The sequence below is a fragment of the Schistocerca nitens genome, chromosome 7 (assembly GCF_023898315.1).
Source record: "Schistocerca nitens isolate TAMUIC-IGC-003100 chromosome 7, iqSchNite1.1, whole genome shotgun sequence".
NCBI classification, from domain to species: Eukaryota; Metazoa; Arthropoda; class Insecta; order Orthoptera; family Acrididae; genus Schistocerca; species Schistocerca nitens.
Genome location: NC_064620.1, coordinates 270,052,763 through 270,068,036, shown reverse-complemented (window position 1 = coordinate 270,068,036; position 15,274 = coordinate 270,052,763).

Sequence of the window (15,274 nt, the reverse complement as noted above, 5' to 3'; positions counted from 1 at the left end):
CTCAGTAAAATAGTTCAAATGGTTCAAATGGCTCTGAGCGCTATGGGTCTTAACTTCTGAGGTCATCAGTCCTCTAGAACTTAGAACTACTTAAACCTAACTAACCTAAGGACATCACACACATCCATGCCCGAGGCAGGATTCGAACCTGCGACCGTAGCGGTCGCGCGGTTCCAGACTATAGCGCCTGGAACCGCTCGGCCACCCCGGCCGGCAGTAAAATAGTACAAGAGACTCAGCAAAACAGTGCAAGATATTTCCTCAGGGCAGGAACATAAAACCAAAGAAAATTTTGAGGTACATAAGCGTTATTTTCCTGAGGAGATCGATAACTGGGCAAAGACGGAAGGAAGAGTAGGTGAATCAGGCGATGACAGATGCTGTAAAATCTGCTGTCCCATCCTTATTGCCAAATGAAATTCAAGAAGAGAATTTCTTTAAGAAAGGATTAGAAGAGGTTAAGACTCAGCTAGGATGCGATTTTGTGAAATGGATCAAGTCGAGGAATCTATTAAGATGGCCAGAGAAAAGCTAGAGGAGTTTCGAGGGGCGGTGAACAGTGGTAGCAAGGTATATCAAGATCGATGACAGTAAACTTCGGACGAGACGCCCAGTTACAGAAATCTAAACGTGTATCCGCCTTACTGTAGTCCTTCATACAGGCCGCAAGAAGCAGCTACGGTTTAGTGCGTGTATTCTACACCTAACATCGAACAGAAAATGCTCAAGTATCAGCAATTTCAGAAATTTAATCCCGATAAGATGACGGTAAATCCCGCAGTGTTGTGTGAAGCTTTAGGGGAGCTTTCGCCAAGGAACTGGAATGCACAGAAGACAAGTTATGTACCAGGTTATATTCAAGGAGAAGGTGCACTGTGCACAACCGACGCATATGAATCTTATCGGACTTGAGATGAATTTAAAAATGAGTTCTTAGCAAAATACTGGTCACGTGGAATTCAACAAATGTTGCACCAAGAAGCATTTTACCCTGGAAATTCTCATTCAAACAAGGGATGTTTAGAAAGAACTTCGAAAAATATTAATAAATGTCGCTACTGGGACGCTCCTCAGCAAGTTAATTTGTCAGACGAAAATTTGGAGGAATTTTTATCTTGTTAAGTTCGAGCGACCTGATTCAGGAAGACATGGACTCCATGTCAGGATCGAATAACGGCATAATAATGTGAACACTCGTATCTGTCACTCACCAAATGGCCGTGGAAATGGTAGTAATATACAAACTAAAACTAAACTAAACTCCGTCCGAACAGTCCATGAAGGCCCAACGGTACCGACCGGCCGCCTTGTCATCCTCACCCATAGGCGTCACTGGCTGCGGATATAGCGGCGCATGTGGTCAGCAAACCGCTCTCCCGACCGTACAGTAAAATACAAAGAACAAACCAAATGGATAAAGCAAATCCAAGCAGTGTACCAAACGACAATCCAAACATTAGTTGGGAGGACATCAGTGGAAACGTAAATGGTGATAGCTTCCGACCAGTCAGAAACAAATTTAATAGAGGCGACTGGAGATACAACCCAGTCCAACCTAATAATCAGCACCCGTTAACTTGTCAGTTTTGGAACAATAAATTTCCGCAACAGCAAAAAACACAAGTAGCCGAAGTCTATGCCATGACTTAAGAATTAAAACATGAATTAAATTAATATCTGAGAGTGTGGGAGATACTTGTGTTAAAAATATTGGGGAAGCAACTTCTCTGGCCAAAAGGTTTCCATTCCAGTAACCAGTATTACTCAGTCATAATAATTTAACTTCAGTTTAGTGGGGAGAGAAGTTAAATTCTTCTGGTCAGCAACTTGGATACATGGGCTACGAAGGTGAACTTGCAATAGACTTGATATTTACCAGCCCTCGTTGTCTTCAGGTTTGTGCGGAAGATATTCTTCCGCAAGTCTAATTGTATATATCCGGGCTCATAAATTCTACACAAACATGAGTAATCATTTAGTTACTTCATCTATACACACGTATACAAACGTACTTTTCGTAGTATTCTTGTCGCTGTTATGACTTCCAACAATTATTATGTGAGTGAAACCGCCTGGATTTTTAACGTCATTTCGGCTACAGCTGTCTTTAGATCAAGACTTAAAACAAGGTTCGGTGTCAGTATCAGTGAAAACCTATTCCTAACCTGAGATCCGATAAGGTATACGAGGCGTGTTTTATAAGTAAGTACCGTTTTGAAATTTAAAAAAAGACGTGCTAAGATATCTCAATAATTTTATTTTTACATGAAGGCCTGTCCTTAATCTACTTTTCTACATAATTTCCGTCAATACTGAGGCACTTGTCATAACGTTGTACCAGTTTTTGAATACCTTCCTCACAGAAGTGTGCTGCCTGACTTGCTAACCACTGCATCACCACTGTTTTGACTTCGTCATCGTCTTGAAGTGCAGGAACAGATGGTAGTCACTGGGCGCAAGATCGGGGCTGTACGGATGATGATCTAGAGTTTCCCATCGAAAATATGTGATGAGATCTTTGGTCTGATTCGCCACATGCGGATAGGAATTGTCTTGCAGCAAAACGATGCCCTTGCTCAACTTGCCACGTCTTTTGTTCTGAATTGAACGGTGCAGATTGTGCAATGTCTTACAGTAAGCTGCTGCATTGATTGCCTCATTACGAGGCAGAAATTCCACAAGCAGTACTCCTTTTCTGTTCCAAAAAACTGTGCACATGATTTTCTGGGCAGGAATTGTTTGCTTAAACTTCGCTTTTCTGGGTGAATCTAAATGCCGCCATTCCATGGACTGTTGCTTTGATTCTGGTGTGACGTAGGCCACCCATGTTTCATCGCCCGTAACAAAATGGTTCAAATGGCTCTGAGCACTATGGGACTTAACATCTGAGGTCATCAGTCCCCTAGAACTTAGAACTACTTATACCTAACTAACCTAAGGACACCACACACATCCTTGCCCGAGGCAGGATTCGAACCTGCGATCGTAGCGGTCGCACGGTTCCAGACTGAGGCGCTAAGAACCGCTCGGCCACACCGGCCGGCCGCCCGCAACAATTTGGCTTAAGAAATCATCAGCGTCGTTGTGGTACCACTCAAGGAAAGTCAATGTACTGTCGAAACGTTTGGTTTTGTGCACATGCGTCAACATTTTCGGTGCCCAACGTGCGCACAATTTTCGGTAATTCAAGTGCTCGGTCACAATGCCATACAAAACACTACGAGAAACATTAGGAAAGTCATCCCGCAATAAGGAAATCGTAAAGCGTCTGTTTTCTCCCACCTTACTGTCCACTTCCTGCACCAAACTTTCATTAACGACCGAAGGACGCCCACTCCGTTGTTCATCATGCACATTTGTGCGGCCATCTTTAAATGCTCTCACCCACTTTCTTACCATTCTATCACCCATAATGTTTTCTCCGTAAACTGCACAGTTCTCACGATGAATATCGATCGCTTTTAGGCGTTTAGCACTAAGAAATCTTACCGGCCGGTGTGGCCGAGCGGTTCTAGGCGCTTCAGTCTGGAACCGCGCAACCGCTACGGTCGCAGGTTCGAATCCTGCCTCGGGCATGGATGTGTGTGATGTCCTTAGGTTAGTTAGGTTTAAGTAGTTATAAGTTCTAGGGGACTTATGACTGCAGATGTTGAGTCCCATAGTGCTCAGAGCCATTTTTGAACTAAGAAATCTTATAACAGCCCGTACTTCACAGTCGGCGGGACTCACTATTATCGGAAGCATCTCAAACACTCAGTACACAACGTAAACTAGGAAGCATCAGACTGTAATGGCGTCAGTGAGTACATTAAGGTACAGGCTTTCATGTAAAAATAAAATTATTGAGATATCTTAGCACATCTTTTTTTAATTTCAAAACGTTACTTAATTAAAAAACACGCCTCGTAGATTTTATTAATATTGGCATCGAGCTGTATTAGAAATTCTATGTTTTGGTCTCATGATGGCTGTAACCAAAACGACATTATAAATAAAGACTTTCGTTACGCGGTTTTATTCACAAAATATTCACAACGGGATCGCAGACTCGTACAGGAAATTAATTTTCTTTATCGATAATTCCAACGATTAGCATAATGCGTCAGTAGTCATATTTCGTATCTCGAGGACGCAGCTGGACAATCCTTGATGCACCGAGTTGTCCGTTTCGCAGTAACTGCGGCTGTGTTGCTTCAGTGTGCGAGAGACGTACGGACCGTACAAATTATGCGCGCGGTCGGAGGCACTAATTTGCCGTGGCGCTGGTACCGGTGCCAGATACTACGACAGCGGCACGCGGAAATGAGGAGCCGCGCGCCCGGATGCGGCAGCAGCTTGCATTTTGCTGTACGTCGGCAGAAATGCGGCCGCGTCGCCATTCTGCACTGTCGCAGAAATGTGCGGCCTCAGCTCACTTAAGTGGTGCTGTATCTCAGACTGCCGCTTATTTGTTACGAGGCTGGCATCTGCGTCAAAGGGGCGGCGGTATTTCTGCGCCGCCGTGTCACAGAGGATCAGCGAGGGAGCTGCGCGCTTCTTGGCCCAGCGCTCGGCACTAGTGATGAATGTTTCACAATGAGCACTGTGCCAGGCTGAGTTCATGGGAATTATGGATTCTTATTACTTGAATAATGAGCGTCTTGTGACTTGAAGCGTGAGGATGGAACGACTGGAAAGAGTGGACGCGGTGCTGTGGAACTCGTCACAGGAGAGTATGCAGCTCCGTAGAGTCGGGTTGGCACCGAGTGACACTGCTGCGGAGTGACCCTTCTATGGACCTGGGGCTCTTGTTGGGATAAGTGGCTTCCACAATGCTGTATTCATACTAGGAAGGACAACGGTAGTCAGACGCAGTCGCTAGAGGTCCGCCCGATAATGTCGACCGACGGCTTGGTCCCAGTGCATGAGATCCCCTTCGTCAGTTTTTGGCGGGGTCAAGGAGCTTACGTTAGAATCTACTCTATGTATGAGGTGGGTTAGCTTTTAACGTCCAAGAGAGGTATGTATACCCAACGCCTCTGTCCCTGGAGCCCGCATGTCGTGGTCGTGCGGTAGCGTTCTCGCTTCCCACGCCCAGGTTCCCGGGTTCGATTCCTGGCGGGGTCAGGGATTTTCTCTGCCTCGTGATGGCTGGGTGTTGTGTGCTGTCCTTAGGTTAGTTAGGTTTAAGTAGTTCTAAGTTCTAGGGGACTGATGACCATAGATGTTAAGTCCCATAGTGCTCAGAGCCATTTTTTGAACCAACTGTAAGCACACACACCAATTTTGCAAACCACATCATGCAACAGAATCACCACCCTTCCGGTATAAAAAATGCCTGTAAGCAGTCATAATAATTTGCAGAAAGCTAATGTTTACCTGGCACAATCCAAAAAAAGTCCACTGCAATAACTTCAAGGATAAGATGCAACATCCTTCTCATCTGACCAAATTATATTTTAGGCTTGTAATTTATGCCTAAAATTTCTGATGAAGGTTTTGCTTTCTTGTGGCTTCCAATAAACATGCGATTTCGGTCCGTCAGTTCCGAACTACACTCACGTTCATAAATTAAGGACAATAGCAAAATGTGATGCCACACAACGTGTCACTACACAAGACAGGCGATAATATCATAGATACATAGGAAACATACCCGACACGGATCTGTAAGTCCACGGTATTGGTGATAAGTTGAGAAAACCGTCCCGAAACACATACGCTACAAAACGCCACTGTTTCCAGTGCATGGCCAGCCGCTGTGGTCGCGCGGTTCTGGGCGCTTCAGTCCGGAACCGCGCTGCTGCTACGGTCGCAGGTTCGAATCCTGCCTCGGGCATGGATGTGTGTGATGTCCTTAGGTTAGTTAGGTTTAAGTAGTTCTAAGTCTAGGGGACTGATGACCTCAGGTGTTAAGTACCATAGTGCTTAGAGCCATTTAAACCATATCCTGCGCATGTACCCCGACATCAATATGGGACATGATCACCATGCACACGTACACAGGCCACACAGGCCACACAACGGGTTGGCAAACCCTGGATAAGGTGGTCGACTGTATAGCCTCCCATTCTTGCATCTGTGCCTGTCGGAGCTCCTGAAGTGTCCTAGGGGTTTGATGACGTGCAGCGATGCGTCGACCGAGAGCATCTCAGACGTACTCGATGGGGTTTAGGTCGGGATAACAGGAAGGCCACTCCATTCGCCTGATATCTTCTGTTTCAAGGTACTCCTCCACGACTGCAGGAGGAAGGTGGGACCCACTGCACCCCTTAAGAGGCGGACATACTGGTGCACAATGACGTACCGATACACCTGACCTGTTACAGTTCCTCTGTCAAAGACATGCAGGTGTGTACGTGCACCAATCATAATCCCACCCCACTCCATCAAACCACGATCTCCATACAGGTCCCATTCAAGTACATTAAAGAGTTGGTATCTGGTTCCTGGTTCACGCCAGATGAAAACCCTGTAGAATCACTGTTCAGACTATACCTGGACTCGTCCGTGAACATAACCTCGAACCACTGTTCCAATGACCATGTACTCTGTTTTGACACCAACGGGCTCTCCTGTGACCAAGGGTCAGTGGAATGAACCTTGCAAGTCTCCGGGCGAATAACCCATGTCTGTTCAGTCGTCAGTAGATTGTGTGTCTGGAGACGACTCTCACAGTGACTGCGGTAAGGTACCGAGCAAGGCTACCTGCAGTACTTCGTGGCCGTCTGCGGGCACTGATAGTGAGATATCGGTCTCCTTGTGGTGTTGTACCATGTGGACGTCGCGTGCTGTAGCGCCTGGACACGTTTCCTGTCTGCTGGAATTGTTGCCATATCTTGAGATCACACTTTGTGGCACACGGAGGACTCGTGCTACGGCCTGTTGTGTTCGACCAGCCTCCAGTCGCCCTAGTATTCTACCCCTCATAACGTGATCAATATGTGTTCTTTGAGCCATCTTCAACACACAGTCACCATTAGCACGTCTGTAAACGTCTGCACACTTACTCGCTGCACCGTACTCTGACATGCACCAACACACCTCTGTGTATGTGGAATGCTGCCAGCGCCACCGTGCGACGACCGCAGGTCAAATGCACCGCATGGTCATACCCCGAGGTGATTTAAACCCGCAAACCGCCCACCAGAGCGTTGTTTCACCATGTATCAGTATTATCCTTAATTTATGGGCATGAGTGTATCCTGATTACGATGAAATGAAATGATCATGTGGCTTTGTTGGCCGGGAGGCCCCGTCCGGGGAAGTTCGGCCGCCAGATGCAAGTACTATTTCAGGTGTCACCACACTGGGTGACTTGCGCGTCGGTGGCGATGAGATGATGACGAGGACTACAAAACACCCAGTCCACGGGCGGAGAAAATATTCCACCCGGACGGGAATCGAACCCGGGCCCGGTGCATGATAGGCAGCACGTTACCACTCAGCTAGGCAGGCGGGCTCTAATTATATTTTTCATCTTTAGGGTGGCATAAACTCATTCTTTGACTAGACTTACCAGTTTGTCGTTTCTCACAGTCCATGTTTCGTGTCGTGTCGGCCAACATTATCGAAGAAAAAAACAACTGTTTTAAATTTCCCCGACTGTCGTCCGAAGTCTGTATCTTTGGGCCTTGGGATAGGCTACATTGTGACCGCACACGCAGTGGCGTGCTGATTTTGAGAAGATCGGCAGTCTTCGGCAGATGGCGGTCAAAGGCGGAATCCGCTGATATCGGTGCCACCGTGACCGCAGCTTAAGAGCTTTAGAAGTGTGCTGTATGTGCTCTATGATACGTATTACAAAGAATTATTTCTAACACACAGAATGTCTCAAATGGTACGGTACAACTTTAACGTGTTATAGCATCCAAACTAATTAAGACATTCACACCGTTTGACTTACGTGACTTACTATTTTACAAAGTCTCTATACCATTAATCATTTTCAATATGTGCGCCCTTAGAGGCACGCACAACATGCAATCTGTATTCAGGCTCTATCCACACTCGGCGTAACATGTCCGCATCAACTGCTGCAATAGCAGCAACGATTCGGTTCGTTCAATAATTCACATGGTTGACAGACGTTCGGTAGACTCTGTCCTTGACGTATGCCATAGAATAAATTCCATCGGTGTAACATATAAGAACCTGGTCTAGAACATCTCGCACACTCTGAACCCAATGTGGCCGTGCACCATATTGTTGGAACATACATACAAACAATACTTTGTACAAGAATGAAATTTTCACTCTGCAGCGGAGTGTGCGCTGATATGAAACTTCCTGACAGATTAAAACTGTATGCCGGACCGAGACTCGAACTCGAGGCCTTTGCCTTTCGCGGGCAAGTTTGGAAGGTAGGAGACGAGATACTGGCAGAAGATAGGCTGTGAGGACGGGGTGTGAGTCGTGCTTGGGTAGCTCAGTTGGTAGAGCACTTGCCCGCGAAAGGCAAAGGTCTCGGTCCAGCACGCAGTTTTAATCTGCCAGGAAGTTTAATACTTTGTGAGTTCGCTTATCATATAAGCCGAACATGGTGCGAATATCTTAATTAGTTTGGATACAGGTACACGTTACAATTGTACCGTGCCTTTTGAGACACCCTGTGTATTAAAATAATTAGTTTAGGTACAATAACACACTGCTGTTGCAACGTACATCTTGAGACTCCTTGTATGCTGAGAATTTGTAAAACTGCAGTCAGTCACTGTTTTATGATTATTTCGCCTTTACCGGTTTCAGACGGAGGGAGAATGAATGGATGTAGCTGCATCTCATTTCCATTCGTTGCCGCTGCAAAGATTTGTATTCTTTGACAGCCCATGCAGAATCTGATTCCAAGAATCTCTCAAGGGAAATACTGCAATGAATCGCTAGAAGAGGCATGGTCTATGAGATACTGTGGCCAGTCTTTTAGTCTTATCGGTCTTCATTAGCGAATATTTTACAAATTTCAAGAGACATTTAGCCGAGTTCGTATGGTTTCCAGGAAACACCACGAGAAGATGTTCTCTTTTCGTCCTGCCTTAAATTTATTTACAATATAACAGATAAGCGTAATTAACCTGCTTTTCGTTGTCTACATAATTTTCAATGGCTGCTACATTTTTTAAATGTGATTTCTGTGCGTCGGCCACACAAGTTAGAAATGATTTTAAGTTGTCATCAGTTCGGAATCCTTTGAAAGCCTTTGCAACAGTCTCTTCAGTCTTAATTTCTTTCCTCTTTTTCTACTAAAATTTAAAACCAACCAGTCAAACTCGTGGCAATGGTATGCTGCGTCTTCTCGAAGATTTGTCCTTCTGCTACATCCTTCTGAGACGTAGGTAGAGTCCGCAGGTCGTGGTCGTGCGGTAGCGTTCTCGCTTCCCACGCCCGGGTTCCCGGGTTCGATTCCCGGCGGGGTCAGGGATTTTCTCTGCCTCGTGATGACTGGGTGTTGTGTGCTGTCCTTAGGTTAGTTAGGTTTAAGTAGTTCTAAGTTCTAGGGGACTGATGACCATAGATGCTAAGTCCCATAGTGCTCAGAGCCAGCCATTGACGTAGGTAGTCCGATGATGTCTTCCACTACGATTCCACATACCTCTTGGCATTGCTCGTTATCTAGTCACTAGTCCACAAAATAGCCGTAGAAATCCTGAAGATTTTGGTTCGTTCGCAGCATTTCGGGGGAAGATGTGCCAGCGTATTTCTTCGCTTTCCTTAATTGTTTCCACACAACATTTATTAAAATGATAACAAACAACCATTCCATCAAGGCACGTTGGTATTAATAGCTTTAAATAAAACGGTATACGTTTCTCGCAGTTTTTCGGCAACAAAGCATGAACAGCTTGAATAAAACTTGTAAGATTGTCGTGGAGAATAAAGGACTTTCGAAACTGCTTGATCGAACACCTGAACATTCTGTCCACAAACAATAATTCACAGCTTGATAAACAATATTTTTCTCTTTTCGCTAGCAATCACCAACAATCTCTCTTTCAGTTCCCTGTTCTCATCTGCAAGTAATAAATTGCTGTCATCATTCAGAAGTAAATCATTTTCTTGGAAGACTGTTCCTTCTGAATCGGTCGGATTTTTCGTAGTTCCCACATATTTTCACCTAATGCGATGCAGCTGATGTTTGGCACTTCTGTACGATGATAACGATGTTACTAAGTCAAAGCCTCGATGGAAGAACTGCTCTGCTTCTTCAACATAAATTGATAAAATTGTAGCATCTGTTCTTTTTGCACGCTTTATTATGCTTACAGAAGGTTTCGGCACTCCACTGGCTGCTTCAGCTGGAATAAAAATACGGTTACCTTCGCCTAAAACTGTCCTACTTTTAGTGGCTACTCTTCCTTTGCATTTCTGCTTTATAAATTTTACACAACGCCATTAAGTTACATCTTCTTCTTTGATATAGTCCACCACACAATAATACCCGCTGTTTTTGGTGGTCTCGATGAAATCCATCTTCACAATGGTGAGAACACGCAGCTCAGCTTGCCAGTCAGAGATCTACTGCAGCGCTGAGATCTGAGAGGAAGCAGCGCACCACAGCCGTTTGTCAATAAACCACTGCGCGAACTCCTTCTGAAACAAACTGTTCCGAGGTCGACTACCTGAAGTGTCCTAGCTCCGCAGAAATGTCAACGGATTCCGTCTCCGCACGAGAGTCACTCCGTACGTCACAAACTCCTAGAGTATGACACAGAGACCGAGCTGGCGGAAGCGTTGAGGAATGCAAATCCCAATCCTCAACGGTCAGCCACCTAGGTAACGATGGAGATTACGGCTGAGGTTGCAGAAATGGCCAATATTCGAAACTTAGGTGGGTATGTACCCCATCGTCGCAGTAATCAACTCTTTTAAAACTGTTACTCTCAAATATTTCGTGTCCATTCAACTGAATATATCATCTTATTCCTCTTTTCCTGCCCTTATCTTGTGCCTCCACAAGGTAGGCAAGTTGACCTGTGTTTGGCAAATGTAAAGGTTGGCCAGATGCCGTCCTCTCTGGGACGGAGTTTGTGTAGCCCATCTGTCTGCCTCAAGTGCTATCCCATGTGCAACTTTGTGAACGTTTTCGAAATGTTTGCGAATTGCGTCACTGATGCGAGACGTTGCCACCTGTCTGGCATTCTCCTAGTTGGGTGTGGGCAACCGCCTAAAAACTACATCGAGGCTGGCTGGCACACCGGCCCTCGTTGTTAACCAGCCGGTCGCCTCCAACGAAACCCGGAAGTGACGTGCTAACGGGCAAAGCCATACAGCCGGATCAAGTATTAGTACACTGACGAGCGAAAGAAACTGGTTGTTATTGTTGTGGTCTTCAGTCCTGAGACTGATCTGATGCAGTTCTCCATGCTACTCTATCCTGTGCAAGCTTCTTCATCTCCCAGTACTTAATGCAACCTACATCCTTCTGAATCTGCTTAGTGTATTCATCTCTTGGTCTCCCTCTACCACTTTAACACTCCACGCTGCCCTCCAATACTAAATTGGTGATCCCTTGATGCCTCAGAACATGTCCTACCAACCGCTCCCTTCTTCTTGTCAAGTTGTGCCAAACTCCTCTTCTCCCGAATTCTATTCAATACCTCCTCTTTAGTTATGTGATCTACCCATCTAATCTTCATAATTCTTCTGTAGCACCACATTTCGAAAGCTTCCATTCTCATCTTGTCCGAACTATTTATTGTCCATGTTTCACTTCCATATATGGCTACACTCCATACAAATACTTTCGGAAACGACTTCCTGATACTTAAATCTATACTCGATGTTAACAAATTTCTCTTCTTCACAAACGCTTTCCTTGTCATTGCCAGTTTACATTTTATATTCTGTCTACTTCGACAATCATCAGTTATTTTGCTCCCCAAATAGCAAAACTCCTTTACTACTTTAAGTGTCTCATTTCCTAATCTAATTCCTTCAGCATCACCCGACTTAATTCGACTACATTCCATTACCCTCGTTTTGCTTTTGTTGATGTTCATCTTATATCCTCGTTTCAAGACACTGTCCAGTCCATCAACTGCTCTTCCAAGTCCTTTGCTGTCTCTGACAGAATTACAATGTCATCGGCGAACCTCAAAGTTTTTCTTTCTTCTCCATGGATTTTAATACCTACTCCGAATTTTTCTTTTGTTTCCTTTACTGCTTGCTCAATATACAGATTGAATAACATCGGGGAGAGGCTACAACCCTGTTTCACTCCCTTCCTAACCACTGCTTCCCTTTCATGCCCCTCGACTATTATAACTGCCATATGGTTTCTGTACAAATTGTAAGTAGCCTTTCGCTCCCTGTATTTTACCCCTGCCTAATATCGTGTAGGGTCCCCGTGAGCACGCAGAAGTGATGCAACACGACGTGGCATGGACTCGAATAATGTCTGAAGTTTTGCTGGAGAGAACTGACACCATGAATCCTGCATGGCTGTCCGTAAATCCTTAAGAGCACGAGGGGGTGGAGATCTCTTCTGAACAGTACATTGCAAAAAGAGTGTTTCTGAAGCCACTCTGTAGCAATTCTGGGCGTGTGGGGTGTCGCATTGTCCTGCTGGAATTGCCAAAACCCGTAAGAATGCACAGTGGACATGAATGCAGGTGATCAGACAGGATGCTTACATACGTGTCACCTGTCGTATCTAGACTTATCAGGAGTTCCATATCACAACAACTGCACACACCCGACACCATTACAGAGCTTCCAGCAGCTTGAACAGTCCCTATTGACATTCAGGGTCCATAGATTCATGAGGTTGTCTCCATACCTGTGCACGTCCATCCACTTGTTACTACTTGAAAGGAACCTCGTCTGACTAGGTAACATGTTTCCAGTCATCAACAGTCCAATGTCGGTGTTGACGTGCCAGGAAAGGCATAAAGTTTTCTGTCGTTCAGTTATCACGGGTACATGAGTGTGCTTTCCGCTCCGAAAGTCCATATGGATGACGGTTCGTTGAATGCTTAGCATGCTGATACTTGTTGATGGTCCAACATTGAAATCTGCAGCAATTTGCGAAAGGGTTGAACTTCCGCCACGATGAACGATTCTCTTCTGTCGTCGTTGGTCCCGTTCTTGCAGTATGTTTTTCCGGCCGCAGTGACGTCAGAGATTTGATGTTTTACCGGATTCCTGACATTCACGGTACACTCGTGAAATGGTCGTACTTCATCACTTCATCACTACTTCGGAGACGCTGTGTCCCATCGCTCGTGCGCCGATTATAACACCACGTTTTCAAACTAACTGAAACCTTGATAACCTGTCGTCGTAGCAGCAGAAACAGATCTAACAACTGCGGCAGACACCTGTTGTCTCATGTAGGCGTTGCCGACCGCAGTGCTGTTCCTGTTTACATGTTTGAATACGCATGCCTATACTAATTTCTTTGGCGCTTCAGTGAAATTCAGTGCAATTTAAATTTTTATTCTACTTTAAAAACAGTTCCGTAACAATAACAAAGACATTTTACTATGATCATGTATCGTACGCAGCTTCTATAGTTTAAAGGCCACTGCGACTTTAGCATCTTTGCTAGCAATGCTTCTGTTTCCGTCATACACGTTAAGCTACGCTACGCTTTTGGAATGTTGAGCATAGTGTGTTAGGCTCTAAAGCATACGATGGTGGTCATTAAAACAATTGTTAGCGACTCATAGTGCATCATAGAGGAATTTTAAAAGAGCAGGATAGAAATATTCAACTATCGCGACGTTCAGGAACATTGTATGTATTGTATTGTATGTTAACCGTGGACCTAGAAACGACAGAGAGGCTCCGTCCCCGCCGCAGCCGCAGTGGTCAACAACCCCACGACGACTACTGCAGTCCACTTCACCCCTCCGCCGCCCCACACAGGGTTATTGTGCGGTTCGGCCCATGGTGGACCCTCCAGGAAACGTCTCACACCAGACGAGCGTAACCCCTATGCTAGCGTGGTACAGTAATGGTGGTGTACGCGTACGTGGAGAACTTGCTTGCGCAGCAATTGCCGACATAGTGTAACTGAGGCGGAATAAGGGGAACCAGCCCGCATTCGCCGAGGCAGATGGAAAACCGCCTAAAAACCATCCACACACTGGCCGGTTGACCGGACTATACAAATCCGCCGGGCGGATTCGTGCCGGGGACCAGACGCTCTTTCCCGCCCGGAAAGCCGTGCGTTAGACTGCACGGCCAACCGGGCGGGCGTTCAGGAACATACACTACTGGCCTTTAAAACTGATACACCAAGAAGAAATGCAGATGATAAACGGGTATTCATTGAACAAATATATTATACTAGAACTGACATGTGATTACATTTTCACACAATTTGGGTGCATAGATCCTGAGAAATCAGTACAACCACCTTGATACGCCTGGGCGTTGAGTCAAAAAGAGCTTGGGTGGAGTGTACACGTACAGCTGCCCATGCAGCTTCAACACGATGCCACGGTTCATCAAGAGGAGTGACTGGCGTATTGTGACGAGCCAGTTGCTCGGCCACAATTGACCACACGTTTTCAATTGGCGAGAGATCTGGAGAATGTGCTGGCCAGGGCAGCAGTCGAACATTTTCTGTATCCAGAAAGACCCGTACAGGACTTGCAACATGCGGTCTTGCATTCTCCTGCTGAAATGTAGGGTTTTGCACGGATCGAATGAAGGGTAGAGCCACGGGTCGTAACACATCTGAAATGTAACGTCCACTGTTCAAAGTGCCGTCAGTGCGAACAAGAGTTGACCGTGACGTGTAACCAGTGGCACCCCATACCATGACGCAGGGTGATACGCCAGTACGGCGATGACGAATACGCGCTTCAAATGCGCGTTCACCGCGATGTCGCCAAACACGGATGCGACCATCACGATGCTGTAAACAGGACCTGGATTCATCCGAAAAAATGACGTTATGCTATTCGTGCCCCCAGCTTCGTCGTTGAGTACACCATCGCAAGCGCTCCTTTCTGTGATGCAGCGTCAAGGGTAACCGCAGCCACGGTCTCCGAGCTGATAGTCCATGCTGCTGCAAACTTCGTCGAACTGTTCGTGCAGATGGTTGTTGTCTTGCCAATGTCACCATCTGTTGACTCAGCGAACGAGACGTGGCTGCACGAACCGTTACAGCCATGCGGATAAGATGCCTGTCATCTCGACTGCTAGTGATACGAGGCCGTTGGCATCCAGCACGGCGTTCCGTATTACCCTGCTGAACCCACAGACTCAATATTATGCTGACAGTCATTGGATATCGACCAACGCGAGCAGCAACGTCGCGATACGATAAACCGCAATCGCGATAGGC